Source organism: Mustela putorius, unplaced genomic scaffold (genome assembly GCF_011764305.1).
Source record: "Mustela putorius furo isolate JIRA1106 unplaced genomic scaffold, ASM1176430v1.1 tig00003845_pilon_pilon_pilon, whole genome shotgun sequence".
Classification (NCBI taxonomy): Eukaryota; Metazoa; Chordata; class Mammalia; order Carnivora; family Mustelidae; genus Mustela; species Mustela putorius.
In genome coordinates this window covers 8,730,630-8,744,839 of record NW_025421998.1, presented here as the reverse complement: position 1 = coordinate 8,744,839, position 14,210 = coordinate 8,730,630, and positions in this window count along the sequence as shown.

Genomic DNA, 14,210 nt, shown 5'->3' with positions numbered 1-14,210 from the left:
AAGAGAAAGGACCCAAATAAATAAAATCATGAATGAAAGAGGAGAGATCACAACTAACACCAAAGAAATACAAACTATTATAAGAACATACTATGAGCAACTCTACGGCAATAAATTTGACAATCTGGAAGAAATGGATGCATTCCTAGAAACATATAAACTACCACAACTGAACCAGGAAGAAATAGAAAGCCTGAACAGACCCATAACCAGTAAGGAGATTGAAACAGTCATTAAAAATCTCCAAACAAACAAAAGCCCAGGGCCAGACGGCTTCCCGGGGGAATTCTACCAAACATTTAAAGAAGAACTAATTCCTATTCTCCTAAAACTGTTCCAAAAAAATAGAAATGGAAGGAAAACTTCCAAACTCATTTTATGAGGCCAGTATCACCTTGATCCCAAAATGAGACAAGGATCCCACCAAAAAAGAGAGCTATAGACCAATATCCTTGATGAACACAGATGCGAAAATACTCAACAAAATACTAGCCAATAGGATTCAACAGTACATTAAAAAGATTATTCACCACGACCAAGTGGGATTTATTCCAGGGCTGCAAGGTTGGTTCAACATCCACAAATCAGTCAGTGTGGTACAACACATCAATAAAAGTAAGAACAAGAACCATATGATACTCTCAATAGATGCTGAAAAAGCATTTGACAAAGTACAGCATCCCTTCCTGATCAAAACTCTTCAAAGTGTAGGGATAGAGGGCACATACCTCAATATCATCAAAGCCATCTATGAAAAACCCACCGCAAATATCATTCTCAATGGAGAAAAGCTGAAAGCTTTTCCGCTAAGGTCAGGAACACGGCAGGGATGTCCATTATCACCACTGCTATTCAACATAGTACTAGAGTTCCTAGCCTCAGCAATCAGACAACAAAAGGAAATTAAAGGCATCCAAATTGGCAAAGAAGAAGTCAAATTATCACTCTTCGCAGATGATATGATACTATATGTGGAAAACCCAAAAGACTCCACTCCAAAACTGCTAGAACTTATACAGGAATTCAGTAAAGTGCCAGGATATAAAATCAATGCACAGAAATCAGTTGCATTTCTCTACACCAACAGCAAGACAGAAGCAAGGGAAATTAAGGAGTCAATCCCATTTACAATTGCACCCAAAACCATAAGATACCTAGGAATAAACCTAACCAAAGAGACACAGAATATACTCAGAAAACTATAAAGAACTCATGAAAGAAATTGAGGAAGACACAAAGAAATGGAAAAATGTTCCATGCTCCTGGATTGGAAAAATAAATATTGTGAAAATGTCTATGCTACCTAAAGCAATCTACACATTTAATGCAATTCCTATCAAAGTACCATCCATCTTTTTCAAAGAAATGGAACAAATAATTCTAAAATTTATATGGAACCAGAAAAGACCTCGAATAGCTAAAGGGATATTGAAAAAGAAAGCCAACGTTGGTGGCATCACAATTCCGGACTTCAAGCTCTATTACAAAGCTGTCATCATCAAGACAGCATGGTACTGGCACAAAAACAGACCCATAGATCAATGGAACAGAATAGAGAGCCCAGAAATAGACTCTCTACTCTATGGTCAACTAATCTTCGACAAAGCAGGAAAGAATGTCCAATGGAAAAAAGACAGCCTCTTCAATAAATGGTGCTGGGAAAATTGGACAGCCACATAGAAAAATGAAATTGGACCATTTCCTTATACCCCACAGGAAAATAGACTCAAAATGGATGAAGGACCTCAACGTGCGAAAGGAATCCATCAAAATCCTTGAGGAGAACACAGGCAGCAAACTCTTCGACCTCAGCCGCAGCAACATCTTCCTAGGAACAACGCAAAAGGCAAGGGAAGCAAGGGCAAAAATGAACTATTGGGATTTCATCAAGATCAAAAGCTTTTGCACAGCAAAGGAAACAGTTAACAAAATCAAAAGACAACTGACAGAATGGGAGAAGATATTTGCAAACGACATATCAGATAAAGGACTAGTGTCCAGAATCTATAAAGAACTTAGCAAACTCAACACCCAAAGAACAAATAGTCCAATCAAGAAATGGGCAGAGGACCTGAGCAGACATTTCTGCAAAGAAGACATCCAGATGGCCAACAGACACATGAAAAAGTGCTCCATATCACTCGGCATCAGGGAAATACAAATCAAAACCACAATGCGATATCACCTCACACCAGTCAGAATGGCTAAAATCAACAAGTCAGGAAATGACAGATGCTGGCGAGGATGCGGAGAAAGGGGAACCCTCCTACACTGTTGGTGGGAATGCAAGCTGGTGCAACCTCTCTGGAAAACAGCATGGAGGTTCCTCAAAATGTTGAAAATAGAACTGCCCTATGACCCGGCAATTGCACTATTGGGTATTTACCCTAAAGATACAAAAGTAGTGATCCAAAGGGGCACATGTACTCGAATGTTTATGGCAGCAATGTCCACAATAGCCAAACTATGGAAAGAACCTAGATGTCCATCAACAGATGAATGGATCAAGAAGATGTGGTATATATACACAATGGAATACTATGCAGCCATCAAAAGAAATGAAATCTTGCCATTTGTGACAACATGGATGGAACTAGAGCGTATCATGCTTAGCGAAATAAGTCAAGTGGAGAAAGACAACTATCATATGATCTCCCTGATATGAGGAAGTGGTGATGCAACATGGGGGCTTAAGTGGGTACGAGAAGAATAAATGAAAGAAGATGGGATTGGGAGGGAGACAAACCATAAGTGACTCTTAATCTCACAAAACAAACTGAGCGTTGCTGGGGGGAGGGGGTTTGGGAGAAGGGGGTGGTATTATGGACATTGGGGAGGGTATGTGTTTTGGTGAGTGCTGTGAAGTGTGTAAACCTGGTGATTCACAGACCTGTACCCCTGGGGATAAAAATATATGTTTATAAAAAAAAAACACAGACACATTATAATATACCCATGAATGTTTGCAGTGAATATCTACTTATCAGCGTATAGTCTTTTCATGAAAGAAATAGTCTTTTCTCTTACTCTTTTTGCACATAAATAGTGTCTTCAGAGTGTCTGTGTCATGTTAGTACCATGTGATCCTGTATACCCATTTCAGGAGTATGGGAAGTAAACCAAGAGAGTACATTTGTTCTATATCCTGGGATTGAAGCTGAAAGATGCAAAACACAGGAAGAGTTGGTGGCCATCTTCTGTCCCATATGCATACAGCAATCTTCTTCGGTGAAAATTCAGAAGTAAACCAGCATATGAAGAAAAGCAGAAGTAGAATTAAAGGTCTGGATTTTAGCTCTCTCTGAGGCCTTTGTTCAACCTCCTTGTTCAACCTCAGAGTCCATGGTGTATCTCTTGTTCTTCCACTGAACATTTCATTCTCTAAATAGACCACAATATAATGGTCATTTCTTTTGAGTTTTGCAATATGGTAACCTTGCAGCAAAATATTCCTTTTCCACTGTCTAGACCTAGTTTATACAGTTCTTTAAAGGTATTTTATTCTTTACTACTGTTATAAGCTACCAAAGCATAACTTTAATTTTAATTTACCCATTAAATGAAATAAAGCTCTTGAAAATTTTCACTCTCAATCCCTGCTCATTATGTGTAGCTATTATTATGTAGTAATATCACTCTCCTGCTCAAAACTAAGTCAGATCCCCCCATAACCTGGAATTAATTAATTAATTAGTTTAGAATTGTTTTTATTAACATAAAATGTATTATTTGCCCCCAGGGGTACAGGTTTGTGAATCATCAGGCTTACACAATTCACAGCACTCCCATAGACATACCCTCCCCAATGTCCATAGGCCAACAACCCTACACCTACCCACAGCAACTCTCAGTTCATTTGTGAATTAAGAATCTCTTATGGTTTGTCTTCCTCCTGATCCCATCTTTTCCCATTTTTTCCTTCCCTACCCCTCAAAGCCCCACCCTGCCTTTCAAATTCAAAGAGACTATATGATAATTGTCTTTCTCTGATTGACTTATTTCACTCAGTATAATCCCATCTAGTTCCATCCATCATTGCAAATGGCAAGATTCCATTTCTTTTGATGGCTGCATAGTATTCCATTGTGTATATATACCACATCTTCTTTACCCATTCATCTGCTGATGGACATCTAAGTTCTTTCCATAATTTGGCCATTGTGGACATTAATGCTATAAACATTCGGGTGCACATGACCCTTTGGATATAACCTGGAATTTAAATTTCTTAATGTGCCCTCAAATTACCTTCCCATCTTCACATTCCTCTTTTTCTTAAAGCACCTTTAAACTCTGATCAGGTGATATTTCTTACAATCCCCCTAAATATACCTGAATTTTTTCCAACTTCATAACTCTGCAAACTATGTTTCCTTCTGGAAATGCCATCTCGGGGGAAGAGATTTGAAATAAATCCTGAGTCACCAAATCCTAGACCTTGAGGATCCGTTCATCCCTGCTTCACCTGTACAGGTGACTTGTGTTCATGCAAATGGCTCAGGATATCATTATGCATTTCACATATGACATTCATAAAGGTCCCTTTTAAGAGGAGTCTTTATTTTTTTTTAAGATTTTATTTATTTATTTGACAGAGAAAGACAAAACGAGAGAGGGAACACAAGCAGGGGGAATTGGAGAGGGAGAAGCAGGCTCCCCGCTGAGCATGGAGCCCGAACCAGGACTCGATCCCAGGACCCTGAGATCATGACCTGAGCTGAAGGCAGATGCTCAACCCACTGAGCCACCCAGGCACCCCAAGTGCAGTTTAGACACCAAGTAGAAAGCCTCTCTAGTCTGTGACCTGTGACAGAAATATTTTTTCCATGAGGATAAAACTATAGGAGAACAAAGAAATCCTAAGTGTCTTTAAAGGTAAGAATGAATATTTGCTTTCTACTATCGCCCCCATAATGATGACAGCACCCTATAACAACTACATCTCATTCATTTTTGCAACCCTTGTAATGTTTAACATGGGGCCTTCCCGAGTATGGTCCAATACATGCCTATTTTGTTCATTTAAACTTTGGAATAACCCCACTTCTGTGAAACATATGCATTCCTTCCTGTATTACCCCTTTTCCACGGTCACAAGGAATCCATTCCTCATCGGCGGGATTGAAGAGTGACTATTTGAAATCTATAACAAGAATATGGAAATAAACTTTATTTTTTTTTAAGATTTTATTTATTTTATTTGACAGAGATCACAAGTAGGCAGAGAGGCAGGCAGAGAGAGAGGAGGAAGCAGGCTCCCTGCTGAGCAGAGAACCTGATGTGGGACTCGACCCCAGGACTCTGGGATCATGACCTGAGCCGAAGGCAGAGGCTTTAACCCACTGAGCCAACCAGGTGCTCCTGGAAATAAACTTAAAATAAAATAGTCACCTAAACTACATAAAAATATATAATCTGTATGACCCACACAAGATTTGGTTGCTTTCTAGATGGATTTCAGCAATTCTTTGTTTACTCCTTTAGTGACACATACTGACTGACATGATAAATCAACAACAGTAGCTACATAAATGTGGAATTTATGGTCCAGACATTGAAGAGAAAAAGAAATTCCGGTTCACGGTTACGCTGGAACAATGGGTATAAAGCCGCACTGTTCTGGGAACAAGACACCTGGTGGCCACCCTGCTCATCACCTGCCTTTGTAAACCCAACTCAAAGTTTGCAAATGTCTAGAGATGGAGGCAAACCCTGAAGAACACTGCTTACACATGCTGACAGTAGGCTAATATGCTAGTCTCAGGAGCAGTTTTATCTTTAGCAATTATTTAAATAGTTAAATAGTCACATTTTCCTTAAGTATGTCACATAAAGGAGTTGAAATAGAAAAATTAAATCAGGGGTAGCTGGGTGGCTCAGTGGGTTAAGCAGCTGCCTTTGGCTCAGGGTCCTGGGATTGAGTCCTGCATCCGGCTCCCCACTCAGCGGGGAGCCTTCTTCTCTCTCTCCCTCAGTCTGCCATTCTGCTTACTTGTGCTCTCTATCTCTCTGTCAAATAAATAAACAAAATCTTTTTTTTTTTTAAAGAAAAATTAAGTCACTGATTATGAGATAAAAAGTGTTGTTTTTATATAAATAGTGTACGTTTTCAAAGACATAAAACGTCACACAAGGTAAATGCAAAAAACATTTAGAATCAATTACTCTTGTTTCCAACAAATTATGAAATGCAAGATAAAACATTAAAAATATGATTGAAATTCTGGAAATGTATCCTTAAAATAATCACTAAAGAGCACAAAGTATTTGGAATTTCCAATATTATTTGTATCTTTGCAAATGTAGAACTCAGTATTAATGTGCATATACATTACTTACTTTTGTACCTATACCTAATTTTGCACATTTATGCATGCACTTTTTCTCTCTCTGTATGGATAGATGGATAGATAGATAAAGTGTCTCAGAAGAGTAAACCATGCTTTTGTTAGCAATCTCAGTGTCAGAACACTTTTCCCAAATACTAAGAAGAAAACGCAAAGCATAATAATCAGTATGGGAAATAAACAAAATAAAATTAGTTTTCTGGGGCGCCTGGGTGGCTCAGTGGGTTAAAGTCTCTGCCTTTGGCTCAGAGTCCTGGGATCGAGTCCCACATCGGACTCTCTGCTCAACAGGGAGCCTGCTTCCTCCTCTCTCTCTCTGTCTGCCTCTCTCCCTACTTGTGATCTTTGTCTGTCAAATAAATGATAAAAATAAAATGTTTTTTTTTTTTTTTAAATTAGCTTTCTTTGGTAGAAAAAAAGCTGTTTTCATGTGTTTGTAGTGATCATTCTGGTAACACATATAAAAGAGATGTGTGCCTTTCCAGAGCCAGGTAGAAAAGCTAAATGCATTATTACCAAAAGTGAGAGAGTGCAGGATTTTGGAGCCCATAGAAAACTGTAGAAGAAGCAAGTTCCCAAGTAAAGTCATTCATGTGTCATAATATTGTGCAGGTCAAAGTACTACAGGCAAGCATGACCTCCGGCTGCAGGTCTTTACATTGCTAGAAAAAGGAGATGTAAGGAGACCAAGTAGGGAGAGTGGACAGGTGCACGTTTGAGGCATGGTAAGTTCCTCACCTGGTTGGTCACATGGAAGGCACACATGCATTCCTTTTTATAAATCTGGAAATCAAAGGTTCACACTGTGAACTACTGTTCTGTAGTTACCCAAGCACTCTGTGTCCTATCTCATAGTCTAGTGTTTCCTGACCCTGAAATCTGCCACATAAATAGAGTAAGAACTCCCTTTGGGTTTATCTGCAACTTTTGAAATCAATGCTTTTAGGACCACCCCACCCAAAAGCATTCATCATGAAATTCTGGGAGACTCATGTTGAGTTACACAAGTTGGAAAGTTAGGTCCAAATGAGGAAAGTGCTCCTTTGATGGTTGGTGGATATTATTATGCTTTCTGGGGACCCTGTGGCATTTTGACTTTGAGAAATAAAGTCCTAAGAGCACTTGGGTAGTCTGGCAGAAATGATTAAAAATGAGGCCTTTAAACACTGGTATAATGTGGTCCTCAGCTAAATGCAAACATAAGCCATGGCAAGGGCTGAAGCTTCTAAAAGCTGCTAAGATTAATGGAGGTGGATTACCATTGTGTTTCAGAGGCATATGTTTGGACATCAGTGAAAAATGAGACCAAATCCCAACTGGAGGCTCCCACATTTCTTTTAACGTTATGTTACAGATTTAAATTGTGCAAATTTTTGCCAGATCTCAGAATTACTGGTGCTTTTGATACCAGTTGGGAGGAATGTGTCTGCAAGTAAATAAAAATAACAACAACAACAACAACAAAAAAATATTTTCATTAAGGTTAGGAAACATTTAACATATCCTTAACCTCAAAGCCCCAGAATTCCCTTGACAGATTTTAAGAGATATTAAATGCTAAGGAATACCCCTCCCCCAAAGACGTGAATTGAACTAACAGTCATGAAGTCATTGTTCTATGCCAGGCACTGCATCAGCTCATTTAAAAGACAGATTTTTATCTATTATCGATTTATCTATCATTCCTAGGGAACCAAACATTAAATAAGAATCATTAAATTCAGGGGGCCTGGGTGGCTCAGTGGGTTAAGCCTCTGCCTTCGGCTTAGGTCATGATCTCAGGATCCTGGGATCCAGCCCTGCATCAGGCTCTCTGCTCAGCAGGGAGCCTGCTTCCCCTTTTCTCTGCCTGCCTCTCTGCCTATTTGTGATCTCTCTCTCTTTCTCTGTCAAATAAATAAATAAAATCTGTAAAGAAAAGGATCATCAAATTCAAATTTCAAATAAAGAAACTGGAATTCCAACAGTGAAGTCACTGTCCCTAACCACACAGAGAGTTTTGCTACAAGAGGGTCACCCACTGTCCCAGGGAATAAAGATAGTAATGACTACGAAGGCTTTCTTAGCTGATCATCTGCCTAGATATCTTGGGTGTAGGTATATATAGATAAAGTTGTTCACTTACTCAGGTTCTGTTCTTTAGAACATAATACAAAGTTACAGGAAGAACTCTTTAGTTACATGTAAAAATGAGCATTCCATACATTGAGTACATGTGTGTATTGTGCATATAGACACATGCAAGTTAGTTCTGTTAGCTGGGTTCAGGGTCTTATCAATGGGACAGGAGCACACCCCATGTGGTACAGATAGAAGTGAGGGAAAACCAACAAGTAGAGAAGTAATAAAGTGTCTGTAGTCCTCTGATGTCTCAACACCCCGGATTTTAGATCAGGGAGATGGAGTATGCACATTGGCCAACATTCCCCTGAAAGGGTCACACCCTATCTATGTTCTACCTGATTATTCGGTGAGCAGACTGGGGCATCTTATTGACTATGTAACATAAGAACTGTATGGGTCCAGGAAGGGGCCTCTGAAGCCCAGTAGCCTGTACCTTCCTCTTCTTTTGAGTTCCTTCAGATCTGCTGGGCCAGCTCACTGCTCAGCTGCCACAATCAAGGCCAAGACGAGCCCCAGGCTCATCTGAATTTGTCTTCTCAGCTCACCTAAGAAGAGCCAAGAGGGCATTTGATCAAATGGAGGAGCCCTTCTCACGTGAGAGGGTCTCATCCTCCAGACAGTCAGTGAAGGATGGTGTGTAAAATGCCCTCTGGGAACCTAAGACCCTTAACACGGATGGAAACCCACTCTTCTAGAAATGGTTAGAAATGGTATTTTTTAGAGCATGAAATAATACCCCGAGGTTCCCGACTGTCTGGTTGCGGCTCACTTATCCTGGTTTCTCATAGTGTGTGGTGTGGGAGAATAATTTGTCACACCCCTTACAATAGCCAAAGTGCTTTACAAACATTCATTAGGATTTTTTTTTCCTTTCAGTGTTTTGCTGTAGGGAAAAGCTATGTTCTTGCTTTCATTTTACAAAATATTAAAAAATATTGTAGGTGGCTACTCTCTTGGCAGTAATATTGTTACTTGACGTTTTAAAAACGTTATCCATATTAGGAACAGAAAATAATTCCAAGGGATAAAATTTTCTTTTCTAAACTTAGAATAGACATAGTTTTCGATTATGTTGACCGAATGATTAAAATTCAAATTTTACTTGGCCATATTCATGATGATGGTCAGTTACTCAAATACACAGAATCAGTGGTTATTCATGTATTTGTTGGCGTAACAATGACTAGCCCCTATGGACATGTACAGAACTCTAAATTTGTTCATCATGTCCTGGAAAAGATGCTTATTTTTTATTCTCTTTTCTTTATCTTTTAATAACTGAATTATATATACACATATTTGTTTTCTAGGAAAAGAAACTCAATTTAGAGTTCTAGTTTTCTAAAATCTATTTTTCTACTAGCATTAAAGAGAAATTAACCCATGCATACTGCGTGCTTCTGAATTCCACAATGAAGAATCAATTTTTGCTGGGGTTAAAAATTATATATTTCAATCACGGCTAAAAATTAATAATATGATTCTTGCAAAGTGTTCTCTAGGTGTCTGAACAAATAACTAAGAAAAAGGAACTAAGACATATGCTTCCATTAAAAATTAGTGTACAACAGCTCGTAAGAGCGTAAGAGGTTTTTTTTTTTTTTTGTAATATGAGTAACCAAACAGCTGAAACAGCTGAAGGATGTTGTTTTGCTCAGCCATCTGGTCAACATACATTGCTGAAAAGCAGACAAGGGTTGGCAGACCTACAGGTGTTGGTCTCTAACAAATGACACTAATAATAATTATTAAAAGCTTACAATATTTTAAGTGATTTCATGTAACAAATCCATTCCTAATAAATTCCTAAAAGAACTGTTATGAGCTCACAGTAGCCAGTATTTTTATCAATGCTGGGGTTTAAGGGTGCTGGAGTGGCTTGTTAGTTAAGTCTCTGACTCTTGATTTCTCCTCAGGTCATGATCTCAGAGTTGGGAGATCAAACCCCTCTTTGGGCTCCACATTCAGTGCAGAGTCTGCTGGAGAATTTCTTTCTCCCTCTGCCTCTGCCTCTTCCCACTGCTCTCTCTCTCTCTTTCTCTAAAATAAATAAAACATCTTCAAATAATTTGGATTTTAAATAAGGAATAGATTGGATTGACTTCATTTTCTTTCTTAGATTTCATCATAATGTTGAGCAAGTGCCGAAATGATCAGAGTTGGATTATCTGTTCCTCTTCAACACCCTTTAATTCCAATTGTAGGAAGGATACCACAGATATAGATAAGCGTGGTTCTTTTTGAGTAACAGTAGTTTTGCTCTTGAAATTAAGCAATCTTTATTCAAGCTTATTATTTAGTTCTAAGAAGGTATTCACATTATTTTTCTTCAATAGTTATACATAGATTTCAAGAAATTATAATACACTATTTATGTCACCTTATCCAAATGTTTCATGAGTCTTTATGTTACTGAATTTAGAGGAAAGTAAGATTTTTAGTACTGATGTTTTTTAGAGGATTCTAGGTTTTATTATTGTATAAGCTATTATTTTAACATCATATTCAAGGGCCCTGCAGCACACAATACACAGAAATGACTTGCAATTCTACATTCAATATAGCAGCACATATTTTCAGTTATAGGTATATATTTTACAAAAAAATAAAAGGCATGCAGTCACAAAAACTTCTATTTCATTTTTTTTTTTTCCTCCTCTGAATTCTATAGCAGGGACAAGCCATTTAAAATGTTGCTTCTGGGCTGACGCTTCTTTGGAAATTGAAGCCCATCCTGAACTCTCAGAGCTACGTTATAAACTCATGTAAATTGGAATTTATAATGGAAACAGCACCATACTTTACTGTAACTGCCACAGCCAGGCTCTACTCGGATAAAATAAAACAAAGGGCATGGCAGACCACCCTCCACTGTGCTTGTATTAACTTTGTATTTTCAACATAAGAGTGATCATGTCAGTAATGAAAGCATTTCAGTTGACTTCCCAAAAAGCATTTTGCTTTATATTTGCAAGTCACTGAATGTGGCATTTTACTTCATCAACCACTACACTTTTGAGAGCCACTCGAACGTGAGAAATACAAGTCTAAGATTTAAGTTCTCGGTAAATATGCAGAGAGATATAACTCTTCTGCATTCAATTGGAAAGCTACATTTGACGGATCTCGGAAATAAAATAAAAGTCATTTTCTTTTATGTTCAAGGAGTATAGAGCTTCACTTTTCTGTATTAGTTAGGAAATGAAAAGATATTACAGAGGTATAGGATGGCTTTCAGCTTCCACTACGAGGGTTATTAGGGAGACTGGCAGTGTGGATTGAGATGAAGTAATTCAAAGCTTTAGGCTCATTTACACTTGCTTATTATTGGGTGGGTCAGTTAGATACTCTCAGAAATTAGACCTTCCATATCTCAGGGCTGTACTGTTGACATAGTCAATTTAATGAAAGTCCTCTGCTAAGATTATGGAGTGGATAGTGAGGGATATTTGTGTTGGAATCTAGGAGGAACTTACAAAGAAGAAAGCATTGTATTTAAGCCCACAAAAACCCATGTTATAATATAGACTTTCACTTTTGGCTCAGAGATCAAGAAAGCTGGAAGGAATGTTGTTCCTGCCAGAGATAAACAGAGCCAGCCACTAACTAAAGTGGTAAGGGCAGGGTTTAATCGGAAACAACTACGGCATTAGAAAAGTGTGCAGCGTGAAACTGAACTCCATTTTGATTTATGCAGAGGTGACTGGAGATTTGCAAAGAAGGAAGGAGTGAGGAGGAGGGATAGCTGGAGCTCAGAGATTCGGGAGAGTGAAAAATTACAGAAAGTTGGTCCCCGTGATACCAGCCTGAGTTTGCTGATTTGAGCCTACTGAAGTCAAGCTCCTACACTCCCGGACTAGGGGACTGGAAACCAGGGCCGCATCTTCAGGTGTTGGCGGGGACACACAGTTAATCCTTCTGGCAGTCTTGAGTTTTCTCAGAGGGCCACTCTGTGGAGGGTTAGCATTACTACAGATGTAGCCTCGAGCTATTAGAAATGATGTCCATGTTTGTTCACCTCTGTACAGGCTATGATTGAAGTCCGCTTAAGACAGATCAGAGGAGCCTGGCCACGTTTTGGTCAAGGAGAGAATCTTTGTCACTTGCATCCTCACAACAAGGAAAAAGCTGGACAAACGGCAAACTATAAGCTTTTCTTGGACTTACCAAAAATGGATGTCAGAGCAAACAGCTAACCTGAAATTTAGAGAGTGTTCTGGAAAAAGAAACAGGCCCTGGGCATTTGCTTACCCCAGCAGAGAGCATCACCTGCCATTTAAGTTGCTGGGAAGATGCAGGTAGACATTTTCCACCAATTGCTGAAGGTGTAGTGTGGCCACCGTGGGAGTGAGATGATGCTGTTGGCCTCAGACATGAATCGTTTGCACCCTCTGGTTGGCTTGTTCCCATCAGGGACTCCCCGGGGGCATAAGGGAATCCTGGGAAAGCTGTCCCTGAGCTTCTGGGAATGATTAAGGGAAGCCTTTGGGAACATTCTGGCTGGACTCAGTCTTCCTGTTTCCCTCGATGGAGCATAATTCTTAATCTGAAGGAGGAAGGACAACAACACAGAGTGAGAACTTGCCTGAGAACAGAGTAAAAACCCATGTAACTATAGAAGAGAAAGAAGGGAAGGAAAAAAGAAGCTCTATCCCTGGTTCAGGGATAGGAAGAGACACTCAGCCCAGCATTACATCCAAAAGAGAAGTAAAGACACCTGTGAAATGCAGACGTGTGGGCCTGGCTGACAGGACCTGCCTACTCCTCAGGCTTAATCAGAACATGAGGGAATTCTTCCTTTCCCACCCACACAACCACACTGGCAAGCACTGACAACACACCTGGGAGACCAACCAGCAATGAGTTTTCTCTGGGGAGGACCCAAAGTCAGGCTTAGAGAACACCCTGAGGTAACTCTTCTAGAAAGTTCACCCAAACCAACAACTGTCATCTCTAGAGAGATTTCAAGCCTCTGGAGTCCTGAGAATAACCACAACAATAACAAATTTTAAACACAACCCATCGCCTAAGTAGATGAACACAAATCCACATAGCAAAGCCGTAACAGACAGAAATGTGTGCTCATCCCGGAGTGTAATTATTTACCTGAGTACTGTATACTGTGTCTGGCTTTCAACAAAAAAATCGTGAAGTATACAAATAGGCAATAAATAGCACAGCCTAGAGAAACGAAACGATTATCACAATCAGACTGAGGGGGAATGTGGAAAGCATCCGACAGGGAATTTGAAGAACTCTGGATAGTATGTTAACGGCTCGAATGGAAAATGTTGACAACATGGAAGATCAAACAGCTTGTTTCTGCAGAAAAATGGAAGCTCTATCAAAGAATGACTTGGAGACACTAGAAACAGACATCAAGATTTCATGGTAGAACCAACATGGCCTTAAAGAAAGAGAAAAGTATTTTGGTTCACAGTCAGACATGAATATTTACTGTGGAAAACCCCAAAGTACATACAAAAGTTTCTAAGCATTAATAAGTTCAGTAAGGTCACAGGTTACAACACTGGTATAAAAAAGCCATCATATGCTATATACCAGCAATGAGCAAGTGGAACTTGGAAAAAATCAACTACACTATTTCCAATAGCACAAACAAATGAAGTACAAGAGAGAAAATTTTACACTTCACTTGTGCTTTTGCTGTCATAGCTAAAAAGTTGTTGCCAAGACCAATGTCATGGGTTTCTTTAGGAGTGTTAGCAGCTTCCTGGG